Consider the following 26,110-nt stretch of genomic DNA (forward strand, 5'->3'; position numbering starts at 1 on the left):
TCTCAGCTTCTCTTTCTCTCAGCTTCTCTGTCTGTCTCCCTCAGCTTCTCTGTTTCTGTCTCTCTTTCTCTCAGCTTCTCTGTCTCTCTTTCTCTCAGCTTCTCTGTCTCTCTTTCTCTCAGCTTCTCTGTCTCTGTCTCTCTCAGCTTCTCTGTCTCTGTCTGTCTGTCTGTCTGTCTCTCTCTCTCTCTCTCTCTCTCAGCTTCTCTGTTTCTGTCTCTCTTTCTCTCAGCTTCTCTGTCTCTCTTTCTCTCAGCTTCTCTGTCTCTGTCTCTCTCTTAGCTTCTCTGTCTCTCTCTCTCTCTCTCACACACACACACAGAGAGAGAGAGAGAGAGAGAGAGAGAGAGAGAGAGAGAGAGAGAAAGATGCACACCTTAACACACTTTTCTTGTTACATGCTTTGCAAATATAGCTCCACAGGATAGAAAGCTTTGTTCTCATGATTTTGAAGGAAAGACCAGAAGCAGATGAAGCAGATGGAGAGGTTAAAGCCCTGCATAGTCAGGTAGGACACTGCAGAGCTTAGTGAGATTTTCTCTCGGGAAATCTGCCACCAGAGACTCATCCTCTTGGCCATGCTTTGTCTCAGAAGGGCTGCCCTCACTTCTTTCCAGCCCCCGCTATCCTGTCTCTTCCTGACCCAGGGCCATTTCACCCTTATCAGCTCTCCCCAAATGCTCGCTGTAGCCACTGGATCCACCGATAACCCTGGTCACCTTACAGTGGATGGTCCACACAGCTCCGGGACCACAGAGCTGACACATTGCGTCTGTCTCTCAAGCAGGCAGCCGCTAGCAATTATCTCTTAGAGTCTGAAAACAAAGCGTCTATACTAACGGTTCATCCAGGATGTGTCTCTCGGGTTCCAGGCACCAGCCTGAAATCAATGCTCTTGTTTCAGACCAGATAAGGAAATGAAAGAAACAGAGAGAGAAGCACGGGCCCAACCCACTGGAAAAATTCTCCAAAAAATTTTAGGCCAATTTCAACTTTTTTCCCCCCCAAGAATCTTGATGAAAAAAAAATCTTGTGTTTACCTAAAATATCACACTGGCTGTTCTGGAAGCTTCTTGCTCCTCGGAGTGTTTATTAAGAAATGCTGTTCTTGCCACAACAAATTTCAGCTTTCTTGGCTTCTGAAAAGCTGTAAAATCATTAATTATCTCTTAAAATGTATTATTAGAAATTCATGATCTTCCTGTCTCTGTGTCTGAATATCTTGGCACGGGCCACAATAAACTTAATCTGGACAGTCATGGGATGGCTCTGCTGGCCTTTGAGGTCCCTTCTAGTCAACAGCAATGAATTCATGAACTTGGACTAAAGAATACCAACAGATCTACTGAAATCTCCCTTTGTTTCCCTCTGGTCTTGAGGAGTAAGTTAACAGATATTGATTTTTATTTCTCAACCTGCAGAGAAATGAGTGTTTCACTGTTGACATTTTTATGATCTGTAGTTTCCGGTCTATTTAATAGCCTTGGTGTGATATTATAAAAAGGATCTTGATCGTAAAACAACTGTTATAGAAGAGGAAGTTCTTTCAGCCAAGCAAACCTAGCTGAAAGAGTCCACTTCCTCACAGAGGAAAGTCTTGGTTGTCACAGCAGGAAGAGATATGTTACTTGGGTTGGACAGAGATAAGAGTCTCCCTGTACACCATGTGATGATTGACTTACTATTGCTCTCAAAAGAATGACCAAATTGCTTATTTTTTTTATCTGGGAAAGTTTGAGCCATGGACCCTTGGAAATGCAAACCTTAAAACCTGATTCAGCAAAGGTCTTGTCTTGGGCAACAGTATTTTGAGTCAGATTGGGTTAAGCTAGGCTGCTATGACAAACAGCTCCCTAAATGTGTAACAACTTTAACAACGGGGATTTATTTCTTGTTCATGACACATTATCAATGTAGGCTAAAGGGAATTATGTTCTGCACAGTCTGCCACACTAGACTATGGCATCAATATCTATTGTTTGTTTGTTTTGAGACAGAGTCTCACTGTGGATCTTAGGCTGGTCTTGAACATGGAGCTATCTATCCTCTTGCCTCAGGTTCCCTACTTCTGACACTGTAAGCATGAGCCATCTAATATCATGAGGTGTTGTGCCAGCATGGTCTGTGTCATAAAAGGACAACATTCTGGATTTATTTGTCTTCCCAGTAAATGTTTTTATAGGAGGGATAACATTTCTTACTGTCACCCGTTGGTCCTGAATGTGGCACAGCCCTGCCTTATCGCAAAGAGGACAGGAAAGTGTGGCTCTGGACATGCTCAGAAGAGAAGAGCCAGGAATATACACAAGTATTAGAAATGCTAACCACAGCAACCAGGGTGCAGTGAGTGAGTGTTCCATGTGTCCAGGCAATTTGTCAAGTCCGTACCAACTTTGTTTCATCTAAGCCATACCCAGTGCCAGTACTGTTAGGGGTATGCGTCCATGAGGTTTTCTTCTCAGGAAAGGACAGTAGACATGAAGTGAGGAGGCTAAACAACTAGCCGAGGCTATCTCTGCCTGTGGACAGAGTCACTGAACTGTTAAGCTGCTGTTCTCCATGGGCTCCAGACAGCTGTGGTCAAAACACAGCCCATCTGCACTTGGAGGCTGAGAAGAGCAACTGCTGCCTTCACTGGGACAATAATGCTCCCACATCAGAGAGAAAGAGGACTCTAACTGAAGGGAGCCGCAGATTCTTTTCCCTCCCACACCACTGGGAAACTGTCAGCTCAGGAAACCAGTTTTCAGGTGCAAACACGTTGGGCTTGTTAGCCATTGTCTTGGCTCCTAAACAAGGAAAAGTAATGTCACATGAGATGTGAAAACTGTTTGAACCAATGTTTAAGATATGCAGCACTGGGATGAGGAGATGGCTGAGAGGATGAAGCACTCACTGCTCTTGCAGAGGACCCCGGCTCTTTTCCCAGAATCCATGTCAGGGAGCTCACAGTTGCTTATAACCCTAGTTCCAGGAGATCAACACATCTGGCCTCTGCCAACTCCTGTACTCACACATTTATTTACTCCCCTCTCCAACACTTACTCACATATATAATTAAACATAAAAATAAATCTTTTTAAATATCCAGAATGTATAGGTGCATGTATAGTCAATTTGAGAAGAGGTCTGTATTTGCATGAGATAATTCTGAAGTGGTATATGCATAGGAGGCTTACTGCAATGGTTTGTATATGCTTGGACCAGGAAGTGGCACTATTAGGAGGTGTGGCCTTGTTGGGGTGGGTGTGGCCTTGTTGGGGTGGGTGTGGCTTTGTTGGAGTGGGTGTGGCCTTGTTGGAGTAGGTGTCACTATAGGCATGGGCTTTAAGACCCTCATCCTAGCTGCTTAGAAGCTAGCATCCCTCAGATGATGTAGTGCTCCTGCATTCTCAGCATCTCCTGCACCATGCCTGCCTGGATGCTGCCATATTCCCACCTCGATGATAATGGACTCAACCTCTGAACCTGTAAGCCAGCCCTAATTAAATGTTGTCCTTTCAAAGAGTTGCCTTGGTCATGGTGTCTCTTCACAACAATACCAACCCTGACTAAGACACATATATCTAAATTTATGTACAAATTATAAATTACTTAATTTTCATCCTATGAATTTATCATCTGCATCTATCTGGCTACCTACCTGAACCAGTGGCCAATAGAAATATAATTTAGGGCATATGTTCAATGTAAAAAAAAGGTGTTGGTGTTCAAAACAATAAATGTAAAGAAGTAAAATCGGTCAAATAATATATTTTATCTGACCCAATATTAACCCAGTGCAGGCAAATACGATCCCTTCACTACACACTCAGCCCAGTGAATTAGAAATTTATTTCATGTTTGTGCCTAGCTTTTAGAATTCTGCATGTACATTATAATTGGCACATTTCACTGTCTTTGGAAATTCTTGGTGTGTATTCATCGTTCGTAAGGAGTCTTCATTTCCAGAGTACATCAAAGCTACTTGAAATAATTGAATGAGACCCAAACTGATGTTGTCTTTCTGTATTATTTCAGAAATAATACAGATGCCTGAAATGATATTTTTAAGTATATGAGTGTTTGCCTGCACACATGTATGCAGGGCCCACAGAACTTGACAGGAACTGGAGTTACAGATGGTGGTGAGCCACCACGTGAATGTGGGTACCGAACCCAAGTGCGAGAAGCAGTTCTTAATGCTGTGCCGTCTCTCCAGCCCCTGGCATGTACATTTTAATATGAGCCTTTGCTTGCAAACACTGAACACAGTTCCATTTTCCTTGGAGGAACGCTTTCTCCAGGAAACCCACAGAAGCACCTGTTCTCCCTGCAGCTAGCTGGAAGAATTTCCTGTGGGGGAGAAGAGCTATCTGTGTGTCTGGGTAATGAGACTTCGAACACCTGGATCCTAGCTATGCATTTCCTGTGACCAGCTGTGTGACAGGCCAGTTCAAGCCCCTGTCGGGGGACAAAAAGCCCATCTTCATCTTCAGGCACAGACAGAATGCTGGGCTCTTGCCTCACCTGACTTTCTGTGAGTCTATATTCCAACAAGATCCCGTGGGTCGGAGCCGAGTTGTCAAAAGGCAACTGGCCTGCATTCCTCAACATTCCCTGGGCACAAAAACCCTTTTCCATCCTCTTTACTGAAATCCAGAGTTTTCAAGGTAGCATGGCCTTTCAGAGAGGAGTCTCCATGCCTAAAATCTGAAAGACACACACATTGGTCACAGCGCTCCAGTGTTCTGAGTGCTGGATTTGAGTCTGGCGAGCAGGCAGTTCATTACAAACAGCCCATAAAGCACTATCAATGTCCTCAGGTAGACTGACAGACAGACAGACAGACAGAGGAACCCCTGCAGCCTGGGGTTCAAGTCTCGCTTGTCTCATTGTACAAGTGGTAGGCCCAGGGACACTTAGTGCCAGGCCCTGGGTTCTCTTGAGGTGTGTGCAGGCAGGATGTCTTAGTGACTACATCTCTTCCCTTTGGCATTAAAATAGGCAGTGCTGGAGGCTTGACCTTCTCTGTATATGTAATTAGGTGCTATTTAATTACCTATCAGGAAGGTTGGCTAGGCAATCACCCAGATGGTGAGGAACACTCCCCAGGTCTTCCTCCCTAAAGTGACCTGGTGACATCCTAGGTCCCTTGAAGAAAGCTGTTTTCAGAGTTCTGAAATACAGGTTGCATTCATGTCGAGAGATTATACTGATCTCATACAAATAAAAAGGAAAAAATGAGTGTGTGTTCAGCTATAAATGGATCCCATGTAGATTATCTCACTATTAAAGCTCTCCCCACGATAATTTAAATATGATAAGACAATTATATTAAGTGGTATGCTTAATATAACAAAGTAATACTGTATGACACACACACACACACTCACACACACACACACTCAGCATTTGTAATTACTGTGTATCTTTTCCTGGAGAAATCTGAACAGTGCTTGATGCTGGGTATGGCATGAGTTAGCTCTGGAAACATAAGATACGTGCTAGAAACCAGACCAGTTACAGATCCCTGATACTGAATCTTCCCGTGGACAGAACTGCTGCAGAAACCAAGTCCCTAACTGCAAAGAAAACTACATTGTACCTCCTGGTGGTAGGTCACCAAACCATTGGAGAGGAAAGACAGTGCGCATGAAGGAGTGTATGTGACAAAGCAGGAAACCGACCAGAGGCAGAGTCGTGTGATTCTGATCCTGGCCTGTTCATTCCAGACATCCTGCCCAGTGAACATAAAACTAGAGAGAGAAAATAGCACGCAGGAGCTCTGACAGGACTGAGTGGTCCATATGGACATCCAACTCAGCAGGATGGCACCGCCAGACTTTCCTCCTCTGGCACAGAGAGCTTGTGAGCACTGTTTGATAATATTCCAAAATGAAAATGAGAAGCCATATCTCCCAAATGTTCTGCCTAAGTCCTGGGAAATGACTAAAGCGTTTACCCTGACTCCAGGAACTGTTACCGATGGGAGCCCGGTGCCATGCCTTGTTCATTTAGAGTCATCAGGATGGAGATGTCTCGACAGGCCTGGCGTGTCCATAGCTAGACACAGACTCGTTCACAGCATCAGAGAACACACCTGGCCATTCCAGAAAGTGATTGCTTTCTAGATGTGGTGCTGCCTGCCCATAATCCCTGCTCCCCGGATTCTGAGGCAAGGGAGTCATGGCCTGCACTGCCTGGTGAGATGCTGTCTCAGAAAATAAAAAGTGAAAATTTCTCAGCAATCCTGCTTCTTATATTTTACAAAGAATATTACCAGACACAAAGTTATGTTTGTACTGAATAACTATGTGCTCAGGTCCTACCTAGATTTTTATGATTAACATTTTAATAATCTTGCTTTGTTATTAATTTTAATATAGTTGTTTGACTTTTGTCATTGATTTATAAGAGTTCTTTACATATTGTGGGGAAAATCCATTGGGCAAGATTTGCAAATATTTCATTCCAGGCTGTGACCCACCTATGCATTTTCTTAATGATGGATTTGGGGGGACAAAACTTTTAAATATTAATGCCTTTCAATTTTAATATTTTGCATCTATACTTTTGTTTCTTCTAGTTTAAGAAATTGATGGTTATACATCTAGAATAGAAAAGTCTTTTCATGGTTTCCTCAGATAACTATAATTTTAAAAGACCACTGAAGTGACTTATCAGTAAAGGAAGGTACTTGCTGCTAAGCCTGATGACCAGGGTCCCACATGGTCTAAGGAGAACTGACTCTTGAAAGGTGTCCTCTTACCTCCACACATACATGACAGAATGTGAACACACACACACATGCACACCAATCAATCCATTAATGAAAAAATAACTGCATAATTTTGATAATTACATTAAAATTACTTTTGTGTGTATTTAGACTTATTTGCTGTGTGAGTTTTCTGAGATAAGCCCCAGGGTCCGCCTTATTCCTCTTCTATATCCAGTCATCGCAGAGTAAGTTATTTAAAATAAAAACAGAGCATTGTCTCCTTCGTCGACTTAGCTTGGTATCTTTGTGGAGAGTCAATTGGCCAAATACCAGGTCTGTTGCTAGCTGTGTGTTCTGTCCCATGGAATGCACTGTTCAACCATTCCTGTGCTCTTCTGAGGGCTGATAAGCCTTCAAGCAAGGTCAGGTCTTTCAAGTTTGTTCTTTCTCAAGATTTATTTGTCTCTCTCTCTCTCTCTCTCTCTCTCTCTCTCTCTCTCTCTCTCTCTCTCCCTCCCTCTGTCTCTCTCTCTCTCTGTCTGTCTCTGTCTCTGGCTCTGTCTCTGTGTGTGTGTGTGTGTGTGTGTGTGTGTGTCTGTGTGTGTGTGTACAGGTGTATTTGCATGCAAGTGGAGGCCAGAGGTAAAAACTTCAGATGTAAGAGTCAATTGGCCAATCAGATGTAATTTTTCAAGCACCATCCTATTTATTCTTTGAGACAAAGTCTCCCACTGGCCTGGAGCTCACTTAAGAGGCGGGGCTAATGAGTCGTGGCTAGTGAGCCACAGGAATCTGCCTGCCTCCTCTTCTTCAGGGCTGAGATTGCAGGTACCAACCACTTTATACATGGACACAAGTGATTAAACCGAGATGTATGCACTTGTGTGGCAAACCTCATCCTGTCTTCTCACCCCCAGGAACGTCTTTTATATTTTCCCATGACTTATACCATTAACTTGCCAGCCTCTAGAGAAAGTCTGGTGGCATTGTGATCTGTATTGTGTGAGTCCATGGAAAATTTTTGTGAAAATGAACGTGTTTAACACTGAGGTCATAAGCATAGTAGATTTTGCTATCTCTGTATGTTCTCTTTAATTTCCACCAGCGCTGTTCTCACTAAAACAATCATAAATGTCTTTGGTAGCATTTATTTCTAAAGACCCTCATACTTTAGGCACTACTATAGTTAACTTGTTTCTTGAACTTTAATTTCAAAATATGTACCGTTAGCATCTAGAAGCCACTGATTCTGCTTCTGCAAGATTTATCTTATCTTTAATTTCTGTGTCCCTGTGTGGGTGTGTACATACGAGTGCAGGTGCCTGAAGAGGCCAGAACAGGACATAGACTCCCTTGCAGATAGAGTTACTAACCATTGTGAACTGCAGCACATGAGTGCTAAGAATGGAACTCAGGTCCTCTGCAAGAGCAGTGTATGAGCTAAAACATCTCCCTGTCCCTGAAGTGACTCTCAGACTGCTGACTTTGCTTATGTGACCTGGAGCCATAACACAGATGACCCAAGGACTTTCAACTTGTGTACCAATATAGAACCGTGGCAACTCCACCTCTCCTGTAATCCTGGCAGGAACTCTGCTGCCTGCAGCGCAAAGGTATGCACAAAGTGCAAAGTGATGCAGTGAATAATCACCCTTGCCATTTTTTTTCTGAGATCAGAGTGAAGATTTTTAATCTCTTGTTAATGATATTTCCGAGACAGTGGTCATCTTGATGAAATCCCTTCTGTTCTCTGATGTCATAGCATTTCTTTTATCATAGATCAGAGCAAAATTTTGCAAATTTTCTCAGACCTTATTGAAATAATTGTAGATTTTAGTTTTTTATTATTTCACTTTGTATACGTGTCTGTGTATGGGTTGGTGTATGTGAGTGCCAGAAGAGGGCAACAGATTGCCAACTGATAGTGTTACTCCAGATGGTAGCACTCTTGACATGGGTGCTGAGAACCTAAGCCAGGTTCTCTGGAAGACCAGCAAGTACTCTTTACCACTGAACCATCTCTCCAGCCCCATTCTATATTTTTTAAATGCTTGATTTGTTTAAGTAGCAGAGTCTGTTGATGACATTTTGAGAGGTAACCCAGGCCCATATCCCTACAACAAAACCTGTTTGGCTACATTTTCTACACTGATGGAAGCATCTTGCTAATGTTTTCTTGTAGATTTTTCTGTGCTGATTGAGACATTGTTCCATAATTTCTCGGTCACAATGTTTTGTCAGGTTTTGGTGTCACAGCTACCATGCTCTCCTAAAACAAACTAAGGAGAAATCCTTCCTCCTCTGCTGGGTGAGAATAGGGAGCTTGGTGTCTCCCGTCCCTCAAACCACTGAGGGGTTTGGTAGAGCCACTTGATCTGTGAACCAGCTGCTGGTTGGTAGCAAGGTTTATAAAGTTTTGTTTCAACAAATGTATCCTCTCTAGACATTGGGTTGTTACATGTTTCATACAATAGCTGTTTGTTAATTTGTAATATTTAAGGAAAACTTTTGACTTTACATCATTCTGTTTGTTGGCATGTCATTTGTAATCTGACCACACTCTTTTGATACAGCACCCAGAAATTCAGGTCCCGCCTCATTTCTTATGCTGCTCATCTCATTGGCCTAGCTAGAAGTTGCCAATCTTGATTTCTTTTATCTGGATTTTCCATATAAACGACATTTACCCTTGTTTTCTCTACTGTTCTCCAGCCCCCTAATTTCTTTTAATTATCTGGATTCACCAAACTCTGCTTATTGCAGCTGACACTTCTCTTTCAAGCTTTATAAGATAGAGTCCCAAGCCACTGTTCCTCTTTTGCAGTAGAATCCATTTAAGGAAATGATTTCAGCTGGGCCTGGTGGCAAATGCCTTTACTCCTAGCTTTTAGAGGCAGAGGCAGACAGATTGCTGTGACTTCAGGGCCAGTCTGCTTTATATAGGGAGTTCCAGGTCAGCCAAGGCTGTGTTGTGAGATCATTTCTCAAGTAAATACACAAAGAAATAAGGATATGAATTTCTTTTTACGTTTTCCTGTTGTTTTTTTTCTTTTGATGTCATGAAAACCTTGGATTATATCCCGGAAATTGTACATGAAATATTATAGCAAAGCTAGATTTTGTTTTGTTCCTCAAAGAACAAAGAACAGTTTGCTTGTTTTTATTTGTTTATTTGCTTATTTATTTTTGGTTTGCCTAAACCCAAATGTGTACACTCCGTGCTTGAGGTGAGCTATACCTCTGTCTAATGAGATGGCTCAACAGGTAAACACAAGCCTGACAACCAGAGGTCAGTCCCCAGAACCCATGTAGAAATATAAAGATGCACTCTGATCTCTACATGTGCATTATGGAGCATGTGCCCTCACATGTGAATATAAACACATAAAATGTGAAAGAACGCATAAATGGATGAATGGATGGAAACATGTATGGATGAAGAAATGAATGAATGGATGGATGGCTAAATGATTAAAAGAATGGATGGGTGCATGAATGAATTAATGAATGGATGAATGAATGAATAAAAGAATGAATGGATGAATGAATGAAAGGATGAATGAATGGATGATGAATGGATGAACAGATGAATGAATGAATGAGTGAATGTAGAGACTGCCTGTGCAGATGTGCTTCAGTGGTCCACAGAAGCAGACTGAAGAGCATGATTGACAGACAGAAGTCAAGGTTCTCTCTCGACAGTCTCAACTATCTGAATTTGCCCATTTTTCTCCTGATGGCTTGTGTGTCCTCTGTGGAATAAACCATCAGAACTAAGGGATTTCGGTAAGTTTAGTCACTCGACTGGCACTGGCTGATCTTGTTGTCAGGCCAAGAGTCCCAAAGATGGAAACACCACGTGCATCTCACCCACATATCACTTTCTTTTTCCAAGATTCTCCCCCTCCCTCTTGTCCAAATTCTTTATAGCCCTGTGAGTGTTGCTTATCAAGTGCATGAGCAAGAATTTACATCCTATGTGTGATGGTGGAATTGCCAAATTCTACTACAGAATAGCATCAGTAGCAGAAGTAGCAAAAATGTAACTTCATGTGATCAAGTAGAAACATGACTCTCACCAAATGCAAAATAGGAGGTGAATAATCAGTGTATTTCAACATACCTGCCACAAATCTGGCATACAGTACAGTCAAAGAATGTACTAGCTTTTAGCCAGGCATAGTGGGGCATATCTCTAATCCCAGTATTTGGGAGGCAGAATTGGGGAATCTCCGGGAGGTGAGTTGGAGGCCACCGGGATCTACATGAGTTCTAAGCCAGCTAGGGCTATATTTGTCTAAAAACAGAACAAAGGGACAAACAAATGGACAAACAAGAACAATAACAAAACAGTGAAAAATGTTCTAGCCTTCTATCCAGGATGTCTTTGTTTTCACCGTTACCCTTGTGTATTTGTTCCCAAGCAGGCAACACAGATATGAGATTGGCTAGCTTTAGCATGCATGGAAACCTATATAAATAAATTACATCAATAATGCATCACAAGGATTTCTTTGCATTCGTTCGATTGCTTTGGGGAACACGGCTGTAATGGATATATACTATTCTACAAAACACATCACCATTTATTCACATGATTCATGGCTTATGAAAAACAAAAGGAACTCACACAGCTTCGGTGTATACATTTCTATATGAGGAAAATCCTGCCCCGTGGCCTTATTTCCAATGAGGCTCATTGCTGACTGGTTAATGCCAAACAGATAAAGTTAAGTAGCGCGTTTTGGAGCCTAAGATGCTCATTAAGAGCACTTTCAGATTTGGACTAATAAAAATGACATATCTGCCTCGTCCCTGCTTAAAGAAATTGAAGTGCTTCATCATCTTTATCTCGTTAAAATCCCACGGCAGCTCAGTGGCATGGGCGAAGGTCAAGGAGGCTCTGCCTTTTGCAGAACAGAGGATCAAGTGTCAGGATGATGGAGTGCTCTTGGTAGGATTACCCACAGTGGGGAAGAGCCCTCCATCTTGTGCCCCGGATGTCTTTACTCTGGAGATGATTCAAGGCAGCCACAGCTCTCAGAATAAGGAACTTCCAACTGCATAGTCCTAACATTTGAAGGCTGTGAACTAAAAATAATTATGCACACACCCCAACGTAGACACTCCAGTGTGACAAGAATTGGCTGACATGTTAACTTTTCTACTCCCCAACTCTTATATGAAATAATCACCTCATGACTAAATGAATGAAGGGGGTGATTTCAGCTCAGGCTTCTCCTCTTGTATCTCTTGTGCCGTCTTGCAAGCCAGAGGTCTTTCTGAATACTTTATATGCATGGGGACAATTGCAGTCCTGGGATAAGACTGTGAGATACATCCTATCATTGCCCCAGTTTTAAATGAAAAAATCTGAGACTTAAGTAATTTAAACAGCCAACCCAGGGTCCACATAGACCACCTGTGAGTCCTGTGTTAAAATGAACGGGAAGTATATTCCTGTCTTACATGAAACTGACCAATGATGTGTGTCCCTCAAAACATAGGCCCAGCAATAGCAGGAAGTTTGTTCTAATCCAAGAAGAGGTCTACCATACAAATGGTATAGGAATCTTTGCAGAACATTGGGCACTTCTGTTGCTGTCCTCATAAGCAAATTTTAGCCTTTGGAGGCAGACAGTGTCCTTAAGGAATTTAAGCGGTCAAGAGAACTTGCTGTTCTTGCAAAATACCACTGTTTAGTCCTCAGTGCCAGTACCCAGCTAATAACTGTCTGTAACTCCAACTCAAACACCCTTTCTGGCCTCATAGTTAAACACACAAACATAAACATATAAATAAGAAAATAAATCTTAGGAAAAGACGGACAGTTTCAAGCCGGTCATTTTAATTAGTGTTTACTGAGCACCTGTCCTATATCAGCTGCAGGAAAGACCTTGAAGAAAGACTCGTGATGGGACATACAAACCCATATCACAAGAACCAAAGCGGAGACTCGAAGGCAGCTCAGTTCTGCGTGAGGCATGTGGACTCGTGAACTCATAGCTGCTGTGGTAACAGGCTTCAGATCTATACAAGATCAAGCCAACCCCCAAATCTAAACATAGTCTCCTGTGAACTGCAAGGCAGCAATAGCTGTCCAGGGGAGGAAAGGTTTAGGAATCCAGAATGACACGAGAATTAGACCAATGAATGAAAGCCACAGAGCTGATGTTTCATTTTAGCATCCATGTATATAAACAAGGACAGAATTAAGAGCTGTGTGGAAAAGACCAGAATGCATCCCTAAACTACAAAGGTCAATAGTCATTAGAGAAGCTTTCGGTATTTTAACAGCAACAATGTGAAGTAAAGCCAAGCAAAAGGGGGAAAAAATGTTTCTGTCTGCTGCCAGATGGGTGCTTTGAGTGGTGCCTTCCCTTTCAAACAATTTTGTGATGAGATTTTTTTTAATGGGGAAATGACTAATAAGTTTGGGAGCAATTAACTTGATTCTTAATAAGGATGATTCAGAACCATAGCAGGAGCTGAGATTCTTTCAGGCTCTCTAAATATCACCACTAAATATATAGTAATTGGATATTTATATGAGTGCAGACTCTCTCTCGACAAAAGCGTGAATCGTAACACGTTGAGATGCAGCGCAGTTTTAAACACGCTCTCTTACTAGGGTCTCAAAATAGCCTCAGAGAAAAGCCCAGTGGGGTTTGGATGGGTAGTTGCTGGATGTCTTTACTTCAGCAAGGAGCTGGGACAATTTATACTGTGACATGCCACATGGGATGTTGTCTTAGTCAGTCCTGGACAAAACATCATGACCAAGAAGCAAGTTGGGGAGGAAAGGGTTTATTCAGCTTACACTTTCACTCCACGTTGCTGTTTCATCACCAAAGGAAGTCAGGACTGGAACTCAAGCAGGTCAGGAAGCAGGAGCTGATACAGAGGCCATGGAGGGATGTTACTCACTGGCTTGCTTCCCCTGGCTTGCTCAGCCTGCTCTCTTATAGAACCCAAGACTACCAGCCCAGGGATGGCACCACCCACAAGAGGCCTTCCCACCCTTGATCACTAATTGAGAAAATGCTCCACAGCTGGATCTCTGTGATAACTCTGGCTTGTGTCAAGTGGACACACAAAACCAGACAGTACAGATGTAGAATATGCAATGGGATTAGAGAGAGGGCACACAGTATGGAGGCTGGATGGACCTCTGGCTGTCACCTGTACCCTGGTGGCTGTACCCTCCTCTGTGTTGTAGATGTAGACGCTGAGGTCCAGGTAGATTACCAACAGGTCCAGCAGAGGCAGCAGGTAGCCAGGCCGAGACCACATCAGACCTGCCAAAATTCTGTCACCTCTATTATTCTGTGCTACATTCCCACAATATGAAAAATGAAATAGGGATTGGAAAAGATGTCAGCTTGTAGAGAAACTCCATAGAACCTACAGCTGGAGTTTTCTATGAGCTTTGGGCTGTGAACAGATACGACCTCCACCCCCAGTGCTTACAGATTTCTTCATCACGGTCGTTCAGTATCTGTTTAACATGCCTGAGATTCACGCCCCTAGAAGCATTGCAGGCAGGAGGGAGTGGGGAGGGGGTGGGGGGAAAAGGGGTGCTGTGTCACATGTGCATCTATAGGTGGCTGAAAGGAGAGAAGAAGCTATATCTGTGCTCAGTGTTCTGACCTGTGAACATCTGGATAATTAGTAGCCTAAAACTCCCTGAATAAAGCAAGTCTGAGACAACCACCAGTCCTGCACCATGTAGGCCCTGATGTAGGCCCCTAGGACTGGGAGCAAGCCACAGAGTAGAAGAATTCTGCCTGGGACTGAGGGCCCCAGATGGGAATGAACCGGAGACAGACGGCCCTCGCATGGGGCCACTCCACTGGGTAGGGTGGTCTCAGATGACCACCAGATCAGCCCATGGGATCTGGACAGGGAGCTGGCCTGAGATGATGATTAGATGTGCATGCTGCACAGGTCCTGGGGGAACAGGGCAGACAATGCTTGAAATGACCCCTGCCTGGTACCATAATGCACACATGGGACACAGCAGTCCCACGGCCCCTCCCAAGACAACCCCATACACTCAGAGATCCTTCATACCACTAAGGGGAGCAAGTAAATGGTCAAGAAAGGGAAGGGAAGGAGAAAACAGAAGGATGTGGGCACAATAAAGAGAGGCAGAACTGGAGAATCGAGGGTAGTGAAGAACAGCCCTATGTGAGTAGCTAGCGATGCCACCTGGGACCATGGTGGGATCCTGGCCTGTGCTACCACCAGGGGCAATATCTGGATCCATGGCCCCGAATCAGCAGGGGTCCATTACTATCCCCGGTGTGGGATGCCACCTCGGGACCTGTTGATGTCTGAGGGCTGCGTAGAACTGGCCCCAGCCCTTACCTGGGCATTGTGGGGGAGCTAGCCCTGTTGGAACTTTTATAGTTCCAACAGGGCTAGCTATGAATCTATGACTCCGCCCTTCTGAACATCTTCATGAAGAACCCATATCTGTCTTCACAAGGCACCAGCTTTTATAGTTCCAACAACATGGGAAGAAAGTGTGCTCATGTATTTAGCGAGCACCAGGCATGCTCCAGGCAGGGTACATCTGGCTGCAATTAACCAATACACCTGGATGTGAATAGCTTCCTTGGATAGAGGTTGGTTTCTTTGCTCACCAGGAAGTCCTAAGGTAAGTGACTGGTGGGGATGGATTTTCACTCAACAGAACCATGTGGAAGTTGAATTATTGTTACCTTTCACTCCGCCTTTTTTAAATGTTGTAGTTAGTCTTCACACTCGTCTTCATGTTTGTAACAGTGAAAGGACACCCATCCATCCTGTCAGTAAGCCTGGGAGGAGGGGAAGATAAGCCAGCCCTGGCTTTATATCCTCTTTACAATGAAGGAAGTTACCAGAAGAATGCCACTACTTACACTGCAGAGGTCAGGGTCTTGTCTCATAGTTTATCCTAGCTGCAAGGGAAGCAGAAAGGGGACAGAAAATGGTTTTGTCAGTTTGTTGGAGGCCTCAAAGAAAATTGAATTTGTACAGCAAGAAAATGGAGAAATAATAATTTAGGGAGACAACCATGCTTGTGTCACTATCAACACAGCTTTCAAACCTATGCCAGGTTGCCTGGCTGCTCTAATGGAAAAGGCAGCACATTGAGATCTTTGCATGTGCCTCAGAGTGCGTAGATGGGTGGCCAAAGTAAAACCAAAAGACTAGTAAAATGTCAAGCACCAGCCCAATTACTACCATGTTTAGGGAGATATCAAGAAAGAGGGTTTCTCGGACATGCTCTTGAAGCTACAAGAGAGTTGAGACATTCGTTCCCATGGCAACCTGGGAAAGGCAGTGCTTGGGGATCATTGATGAGCTCTGTGAGCATGGACATTCTTGTGTAGAGCTTGACTTCCTACTCTACAAGAGTAGGTCTACAAGAAGAGGTCTTACCATCAAGCTTCAGTGAAGATAGCACATCTTCACTAGGTGTGGGTTAACATGTTCCTTAGGGTTCTTGCACTGAGGGTAGAGTCAGGTTGAAATCCACTCCTTTTCCAAGACTTGCCCAGGGCTTCCAGTTCCTTAACGTCTCTGTGGCTTTGCCTCCTGAGTTCTAAAGCAACAAGTGATGACATCGTTCCTTTCAGTGTGGCTTTGGGGCTGTTCTTTGGAATCAGGGTTTCTGTCAGCTTTCCTAATAGTATTTGCTCTGAGAAATAAGTACATAGCACTGTCTGGAATCCAATTCATAATATTGCTGCTAGAAATATCACAGACAAAATAAAACAGGCAGTGGGTAAAATGACACACTGTAAAATCTGTTGTGGAAGAAAAATTGACTGAGAGATCAAATATTGCTAGCATTGTGGAACATCACTGTGATAGCCTGTGAAAAATTAGATGTAGTAGAAAGAACAAAAATGAAAGAAAATGATGGGAGCCCAAACCAACCAGAGGAAATTTATTGTTAGTGAGTCATCGATGCAAGAACCCAGTGATCCTGTCAAAAGGGTAAAAAATGCAAAATTGAAGTTGGTAGACTGAGTCCTCGCCCAACTCTAAACAGACCCATGAGTCAGAAACACCATTGGTAAGAATTTAATTTGACCCAAACAATCAATGTATAAAAATATCATTGGTATAAAAATTGCATATAGCACAATGAGTCATGATGGAAATCACTCTGGTGAAGTAAAATGGACCTTTCTCATTTGAAATTCTTTTACTATGCAGTGAAGAAAACTGATCTGATCAATGGCTTAATTTGGCTTAATAGAGTTTGCTTTGAGAAATATTACTGGACAAAAATTATTGAAATAACTCTGATTCTCTTGTAATAGCTTTGAAATATGTATGAGAAGGTGGCTGAATCTGCATAACAAGGCTGTACTCCCAGCCCACTGCACTGCACTCCACGCCACTCACAAACCCTCCTTATTAAAGTTTTCATCGCTCCCTGGACTTTAAACCTCAGAATATTTATTTATAGATGCTAAAGTCCATTCACCATTGAATTGGAAAGTGGGTGTTAGTCCCAAGTGAGTATCGCGTGTATGTTGTGAGTTCAGTGACAAGATGGACTTGTGAAGTTGGTCAAGAGAATCAGTTCCCAACCCCATGGGCCATGACTCCTTTGTGAGTCAAACGACCTTTTCACATATGAGGGTCACATATGAGATGTTTACATTATGATTTATAACAGCAGCAAAATTATAGTTATGAAATAGCAATAGATTAATTTTATGGTTGGGTAGTCACCACAACATGAAGAACTACATTAAAGAGTGGCAGCATTAGGAAGGATGAGAGCCGTTGGTCAAGAGACAAGCAAGAAGGGGAAATAGACTGCTTTGGAGAAAATTTCCTGGACCAGTGAGATGGCTCAGTGGGTAAAGAGGCTTGCAACCAAGTTTGAGGACCTGTGTTCGATACCCAGAAACCACGTGGTAGGAAGAGAAAACTGACTTCATGATGTACATGCACACACACTCATACATACACACACACAATTAGTAAGTAAATACATGTAATAAAAATACCTGAGCAGACTTCCTGTCTGAGAAGGCTTCTGTGTTCGTTGCTTGTGTCATTGCTATGAGAAAATACCTGGCTGAAGATTTTGAGGAAAGAGAAGTTCATCTCAGCTCACCAGTTAAGGGCTCAGTCCCTTATAGCGGGAAGTGCCAGTGGCAGCAATGTGAGAAAGCTGATCTCAGCTCTGTCCACTTTATTCACTCCAGGACCTCAGCCCATGGGATGGCACTGTGTATATTTAGGGTCTTCCTACCTCGAACAATATAGATCATCCCCTACAGAGACATTTCCCTCTAGGTAATTCTAGATCCTGCTAAGTTGACAACAGGAGTTAACATCATGGCGCTTGTGAGTGGCAGCCCCCAGCTCACTCGTTCGAGTACTGACATGTTTAGAATCTGCTCTCTGGGCTCTGCCATGCTCCATAGGAGAACATGCCTTTGGCTCACAACAGCAGTCTCCGTCATATTCCTGTCTCGATCTTGTGTTGACATCTTTTGGGTTTGACTCTGACATGTTATTTCCTTGTCCCAAGGGTGTCTCGTTGGCTCTGTGTTCCTATTAGGCTTTACCTCACAGAGTTGTGACTTGAAATGTCAGGGTTGTCACGACAACAATGGAGCAAAATAAAGCAAGCTGTTGACATTCCTTGAGCACAATTTGCAAGACCTTGTCTTGTAACATTTTCCTATTTCCAGGTGACACCTGCTCACCAAACCATGCCCCCAAGTCCCAGAGTTTTTACAGACTATGTCTTGGTCTGATCTCAGCAGGCACAGGGCTGAGAGGCACGGGGTGTGTGGGGATGGGGAGCTGAAAAGCCAGATTTGATGGAAACTCTGAGCAACTGATTCCTCCTGCCAGTCTGGGCTTCGCTCTGTCCTATAGAGCAAAACATCACTACTCAATCCATGGGACTGCTGAGAGAAGGGAAGAGAGAAATTCTCTGAAGAATCAGAGGTCCTTCAGCAAGGTCCAATCGTCTACACAGCTCAACAAGGCTAAGTCTGGGGCACACTGTGTCCCTCTGATATTTAGAAAATGCCCCACATGGAACAGAAGAAGGGTCTCCGCCGTTAAAAACCCTTCCATCTCTACCAGGACTAGAATTCAGTTCCTAGCGCGTGCGCACACACACACACACACACACACACACACTGGGCTGCTCACCAACACCTGCAACGCCAACCTCAAGGGATCTAACACAACCTTTAGACTCTGTGGGCACTGCATTCATAAACATGTTCACAAACACATATACACATAAATAAATCCTTTAAAAAAAAAAAGAAGAAAAAGAAAAAACTTCATGCAAATCAAGGAACTTGTCAAGTTTCCTGCCAAAGTTTTGAAGCTTCTGGCTAATGACTGCAACTATAGGCAGATATTTAGAATAAAGGTTTCCAGTGATACCCCAACATGACCTATCAACTGTTTTCAGCAGTAAAAATTTACAGAGACACACAGCCTTGCCTGTTCACTATCTTCATTTATGGCTGAGGAGTTGCAACAGAGCTACCATGGCTGACAAAGCAAACTGTGGTCACTTTGTGCTTTATAGATAAAGGTTGGCAACCCCTGGCTTGATTTGTCAATTGCTTTCCATATTTGTAGATTTAAATCCACATAGTGCCTGGGCCTATGAAGGGCTGCCATCCCATACTAAAGATGTGTAGACTGAGGATCACAGCTTAGGAATGACAAGGCCAGGAGTTAAGTAGAACCCAGTAATGCCACCGCTCATATTTAATCTTTACTGTGAAGCATTTAAATACCTAACACATTTAATTTTGTGAGGCCACTACAGTCTCTATCCGGGAGGTGAGAGGGGGATGTGACTTAAATGCAATGGAAGCTTGCTGTCCAGGGACACTCTAGATTTCTTAAACTGGATCTAGACCACACAGATCATGCGAGGCTACAGTGGGTTTTTTTTTTTTTGCCCTGTGTTGATGACTCAGCTCTAAGGACTAGAGTGGGAGACAGAGGGCACCCAAACAGAATTCAACGTCTTCAGAAGTAAGCAGGCAGGGAAATACCAGAAGTTAAGGTGTGTGCAGCCCAGGACAGCGGTGGCATTGTAAAAATGCATGTCCTAATTCATGTCTCTGGAGTAAGGAAAGGGTATAACACTAACGAGCTTCCAGTGCCAAACTTTGAGGACAAGGTACCAGCAAACAGCCTGGCACTCCCTAACATCTATCGATTTGCTATTAGAAGCATGAACAAAGGTATAGTGTGGGCAGGCCTTGTGGACCTGAGGCTTCGGATCGTCACTGTCCAACCCTATACAAGGCTACATCTTGCTCCTCCTTAATTCCCTTATTCCCTGGCTCACACTGCCTCCCGCTTTGCCTTAGTTTCCATCTCCTTTTTCCTACCAACCCATCCTACCACGTCTCTGTGGTTCAAACCACCACAGCCAGTATGGTGGACATGCTTAGACACTCCCTCTCTGACCTGGTTCCAACAAGGGGCAACTGAAGCAGCCTTTCGTATCAGGCATTCCGTTCTCAATAATTCTGTCAGATCCACCCCGGGTCTTCCCAGATTGTCTGCTCAGACCACACAAGCTGGTGATTAAAACTTAGAACAATAATTAGACCCTTTATTTCCAAAGCAAATTTAATTTCCAGACCAGACTTCAACATTCATTACAATACAGACTAATAAAAACAGAGCTAGGACCATATGCTTTTTTAGAGCTTTCGTGTTGTAAAATCTGTAACAGCGTTAAAATCATTTGGGGGGGGGGAATAAAATTATTGCAATTCCCCAAGCAAAGCCCTCCATGAGTAAGTCCTTCTGATTTCTCATTGCAGCACATTGCCTGTATTTAAATATGCAGAAGTGCGACAGGACACTGTAATTTTCTGTGTATTATCTGATGAACATTTTCTGTGTGGCTGCGTGATTTTTGTGTTTATTGATTTTAAAGACTGAACTGTATTTCTTCTTCTGGCTGGCAAACCATAATAATATCTGTCGAGTCAGATGTGCAGAGTGGGGCTGGAGAGATGGCTCAGTAGTTAAGAGCTCTGGCTGCTTTTTTAGATTACCCAGATTCAGTCCCCAGCACCTACATGGTGGCTAGCAATTGTCTATAACTCCAGCTCTAGGGGATGCCTCTGCAGGCACCAGGGATATGCATATATGTGCACAAACATATGCAGGCAAAATGATCATAATCATAAAATTATATATGTATATATGCATATGTACATATAAAATTATATATTCATATATTGGTGTATATATATGCATATATATGTATATATATGCATGTGTGTGTGTGTATGATTTTTTTTTGAGACAGGGTCTCACTGTGTATCTCTGTCTGCCCTGGAACTCATTCTTTAGACCAGGAAGGGCTGGAACTCAAAGAGATCTGCCTGCCTCTGTCTCCTGTGTGCTGGTGTGTGCCACCACTGTTCAGCTCCTAAAAATATTTTTAATGTGTACCTACATGGTGGTACACTCCATGGATTTCTTTCTTTCTCTTTCCCTTCTCTCTGCCTTCTCTCCTCTCTCCTCCCTTCCCTTCTCCCTGCACCCCTACCTTTGCCTCACCTTTCCTCTTCTCTGCTCCCTTGTGGGGCGTTGCTTTCCTCCCCACTCTCTCCTCCTATTTTTCCTGTCTTCTTTGACAGGAAGGAAGGAATTTCCCAGGAACATGTGTTGTTCTACATGCAGTGTGTCCCTGGGTTAGCTCCTCGGTCAGCCATAGGTGGAACCCCTTCAAGCTGGAACCCCTGATGGCCAAATCGTCCGTCATGGTTCTGCAGTGCCCTAGAGAGATCTCAGGGGACCTCCTAAGTGAACTTGGTGTCTGCCAGGTCATTCCAGCGTAGGCCCATTGCCAGCAGCTCCAGGGACCATTGGCATTGGTGACCAATGGAAGCAAACTCAGCCAAGCCAGGTGCCCATGCTTAGTTCAGCTGTGGAAGCAGAGGCTGGTCCTGCATGGAGACATTCCAGTTCCTGTGATCCCCCAAAGCATATCATTTAGATATGGCCAAAGAAGCTGGCCTTAAATAGTAAACCCACGCCCGACCTGTGTTGGCTTTTTTGTTTGTTTGTTTGGTTTTTTTTTGTTTGTTTTTCGAGACAGGGTTTCTCCGTGTAGCCCTGGCTGTCCTGGAACTCACTCTGTAGACCAGGCTGGCCTCGAACTCAGAAATCCGCCTGCCTCTGCCTCCTGAGTACTGGGATTAAAGGCGTGCACCACCACGCCCAGCCTGTGTTGGCTTTTTAAGGGACAGATTTTTTTTTTTTTATTCACATGGTTTGCTCTATAACTCTGCCTCTCAGTGCCAGGGACATGTTGGAGTTCAATAAATACCTATTTTTATGTTTTATGAATCATTTAAAAATGTAATATCAGGCCGGGCAGTGGTGGCACTGTAATATCAGGGGAGAAGGCTTGGAAGGTAAGAGCCCTTGGTAGGCATATGTGAAGATCCTCAGTACCCACATATAAAGCTGTCTGTAACCTCAGTGCTATATGAGGGGCAATAGAAGGTTTCCTGGGGCTTGATGGCTACTAGCCTAGTACCTAGGTTCAGTGAAAGTTTCTGTCTTGGGGGAATATGGTACAGACTGATGAAGCAGGAGGCCTGAAGTCCATGTGCCCATGGGTGTGTAAACCCTCACATATGCACACACACACAGAGGCATGTGCAGGCATGGGACTTTTTTTTTAAAATGTCATATCAGAGAGAAAAAGAGAAGAGATCTTTGCAGAAATTTAAAGCCATCGTCCTTAAGCCTTTAAAGAATAAAGGCATCCGCCACAGGTAAGCATCCATGATGATAAGCTGGCAATTGATAAGCTCAGCTGCAGGTTCTTGGAACTTGACTGTGGATATTAGACGCTGCTGCCATCAGGACTACTGAATTTGAAAGAGCATCTGGGTTCTGACCCATTTGAACTATCCTGCAAATTAAAGGAAACATGAAAACGTAAGCGATCTATGGCCCTTGCCTTTGTCACTCAGAATAAGGCTGGCTACTTATTCCCACGTGACAGCAGCAGGAAAAGTCAGAGGCTCACCCAGGCTGGCACAGCTACTCAGTGGAGAGCCTGGCTTTTCACTGTAGCCCGTCCGGGTCGGCGTTCAACACCTCCCGTTCCCGTTACGTTGATTTTCCCAACCTTGGCCTCCTCAGTGTTTGATTGATGGTTGTTGTTACAGCAGATAATCTGGGCTCCCTTGTAATGTGATCAAGACATTTTTGCAAGGCGAGGTCTCGGGTGATTAGGATAAGGATGGTGCTAATGCCGGTCTCAGCCTCGTCTGGAAATTTCTAACTAGAGTTCATTAACTTGTCAGCCCTGGTTCCTTTTGAGCACATACTGATATAATAAAATGGTTTAAATCAATAGATGCCTTAAACAGGCCTCATCTATCTTCCTTTGTTGCTTTTTTTTTTTAATCCCCTTTTCTTCTTTTATCACAACTACTTTCTCTCTCTGCCACTTTGAGACTGAACTCTTTCCCTCTCACTGCCTGGGTGGTTCTTTTTCTCTCAACTCTCAAAGCTCTTGGGAAGCCAGGGACGTTTAGCCTTCCCGAAACATAGCTATTGTCACCTGAAACAGCAGGTGCCTCTAACTCATTTAAGCAACGGGATGTTTACCACTAGAACAAAGGCATCATGAGATGGAAAGCCTTTGAGTTTAGCTTTCAAAAATGGCACACGCCTTTAATCCCAGCACTTGGGAGGCAGAGGCAGGCAGATTTCTGAGTTTGAGGCCAGCCTGGTCTACAGAGTGAGTTCCAGGACAGCCAGGGCGACACAGAGAAGCCCTGTCTCAAAACAAAACAAAAAAAAAAAAACCCAAAAAAACAAAAAACAAAAAAAATTCATGATATGGTTAATGTGTGTGTGTGTGTGTGTGTGTGTGTGTGTGTGTGTGCACGAGAGAGGGAGAGAAAGAGCACACATGTGTATGCTTTCATGCAAGCCCTCACTCATGAGTTTGGTAGAAGTTGTACCTCTGTCTTCCGAAGGCCTTGAGAGGGAATCTCTTATCCAAAGGGTGGGGATGTCTAGACTGCTGTCTATGGAAATCTGGTCATTATGGCCTCTGCTTGGTCTTGATTAGCATTGCATTGGGCTTCCAATTGGTTCAAAGAGCTGAGATTATTACCCCAAGTGAACTCATCTCTGGGAGTGGGCTGTCCCAGGAAGGTCCCCTGGCTGATGGCTTTTGCCTGCTTAACATCTTAGAACTGAACATATCAACCAAAAGTGGATACAACTTGATGATATTAATTGTTCCGTCATCTGGTGTGACTGTCAGAATTTGACACAACCAATATTCACTCCTTACCCCAACATACCCAAGGCGACATCATCCATAGTGAAACTGCAGTGGGATGTGCAATGACTCCTCCAATTGTAAAACCCAGTTCCAATGTGAAGTTGGTGACTTTCCCCAAGGGAAGCTCCAGGAGATCTTTCCCTTGATTGCCAAATAGCCTACATGATAAGGAACATAAATAATTTTAGGACAATCGAGCCCTCTCCATCCTAGTTGGTTCTAAAACTCTTTAGAGACAGATTGAGTGCTTGCCATCCTGCAGGCACTTTCTGTAATCCTTTTTAAAAAAAATGGTATTTGAAGGCTGTGGAGATGGCTCGGCAGTAAGGAGCACCCCCAAGTTCTTGCAGAGGACCTGGACTTAGTCCCCAGCACCCACATGGCTATTCTCAACCATTCATAATTTCATTTCCAGAGGATCCAGTGCCCTCTTCCGATCTCCATGGGCACACAAGCAGTGCATTTGCGTACATGCAAACAAAATATTCATGCACATCAGATCAATTTTGGAAACACACCCTGTTCCCCACCATTGTCCTCTTTCTCATTCATTCCTTTATTTGGTTCCCCTGGGTCCCCTGTTTTGGTTATGACTCTACTTCCCTGTCACGTGTGATTTCATATATCTATATGAGATCTGAGAGCCATCAGTGAGGGAAAACATGGAAGACTAGCAATTTGCTTAAAATGCTTATCTCTGGCTGGGCATGGTGGCTCACGCCTTTAATCCCAGCACTCGGGAGGCAGAGGCAGGCAGATTTCTGAGTTCGAGGCCAGCCTGGTCTACAAAGTGAGTTCCAGGACAGCCAGGGCTATACAGAGAAACCCTGTCTCGAAAAACCAAAAAAACAAAAACAAACAAACAAACAAACAAAAAGATTATCTCTGGTCATACCCATTTCCTTGGAGACACCTAACTCGTTTCATCTTAATAAAAAAAAAAAATTGTTCCATCGTGCAGGTACACCACATTTTCCCTGTCTATTCCTCTGAGGATAGACAGCGGGGTTGGATCTATGAGTTTACTCTTGTGAATCATGCCAAAGTAAAACGCTGATAGGCATAAGTCTCTGCGACACACAAGCTTGAAATCTTTGGGAGTGAGTATCCAAGTGTAGTACAACTGGGTCATCGAATACATAGGTGAGCCATATCATATGTTCATTTTAAGGGTTTTTTGTTTTGTTTTGTTTTGGTTTGGTTTGCTTTTTTTGTTTGTTTGCTTTTTTTTGTTTGTTTGTTTTTGTTTTTTTGGATCTACCCAAGATACCAATAAAAAAGGGGGGGTATCAACATGAATATAGATTAGGAACTGTACATAGGTACCTGCTGCTGCTACTAACACATGAAGACCATGGGAACTACAGTTCCTCCACTGATGGATAGGTCATGCTCTTCCTTCCCCCTACGCCATTGGTGGGTGCTACTCTGCCCTCTGTGGGCATCAGTGACTCTCAGTTAAAGCTGCGGCTATAGTACTTTGTCATATTTTTGTCTCAGTGTATTCCTTCCCCAAGAGACAGACTTTTAAGGTCATCTGCCACGTTTGGGCAGCACCACACTGGCCCAACCTTTAGCATGTGGTAGGTGCTTAGTGCAAGTTTATTGACTTGTTAGTTGAATGGGCAGGCACATCCTGGCTAACTGAATGAGAACAGTGACTTCTACAGGAGGTATTGATTAAGGTTTTATAGAGCAGGGTGCGGACGCTCATACTGTAGGACAGCCTTACAGAAACTCCAGATTGTTCCTCTTCCTAAGGGCAACAGATCCATGTGATGGATAGATAACACACAATAAGAGGCTCGATGCAAGGTAGACAGAGAAGGAGGCAATGATGCTGCCACCCAGGGATTTTTGTAAGCTTGCTGGAAGCCAGAGTAACTGAGCTATTCTATAAAGGTTGACCATGAGTTTAGAAAGGCCTAGGCAGAGGTCGTAAAACAGCAACTGCACGATCACCTTGAACTTCATAACTCCTGAACTTTATATGCAAAAATCAGAAGAAATGTATGATGTAGACCTTGCTCCTTAAGCCATCAGCCTGCACCAGTCATTAGCGCAGA

The 26,110-nt window shown here is 43.6% G+C and overlaps 1 protein-coding gene and 1 pseudogene across 1 annotated transcript in view; both read left to right on the plus strand.

The window, feature by feature from the left end:
• The window catches only part of Cdh13 (cadherin 13), a 1,030,912-nt gene that overhangs the window by 435,184 nt on the left and 569,618 nt on the right, over positions 1–26,110 (plus strand). The gene's annotated exons all lie outside the window — the stretch shown is intronic.
• LOC115031836 lies at positions 14,223–14,387 on the plus strand (annotated as a pseudogene).

Source organism: Mus caroli, chromosome 8 (genome assembly GCF_900094665.2).
Source record: "Mus caroli chromosome 8, CAROLI_EIJ_v1.1, whole genome shotgun sequence".
Classification (NCBI taxonomy): domain Eukaryota; kingdom Metazoa; phylum Chordata; class Mammalia; order Rodentia; family Muridae; genus Mus; species Mus caroli.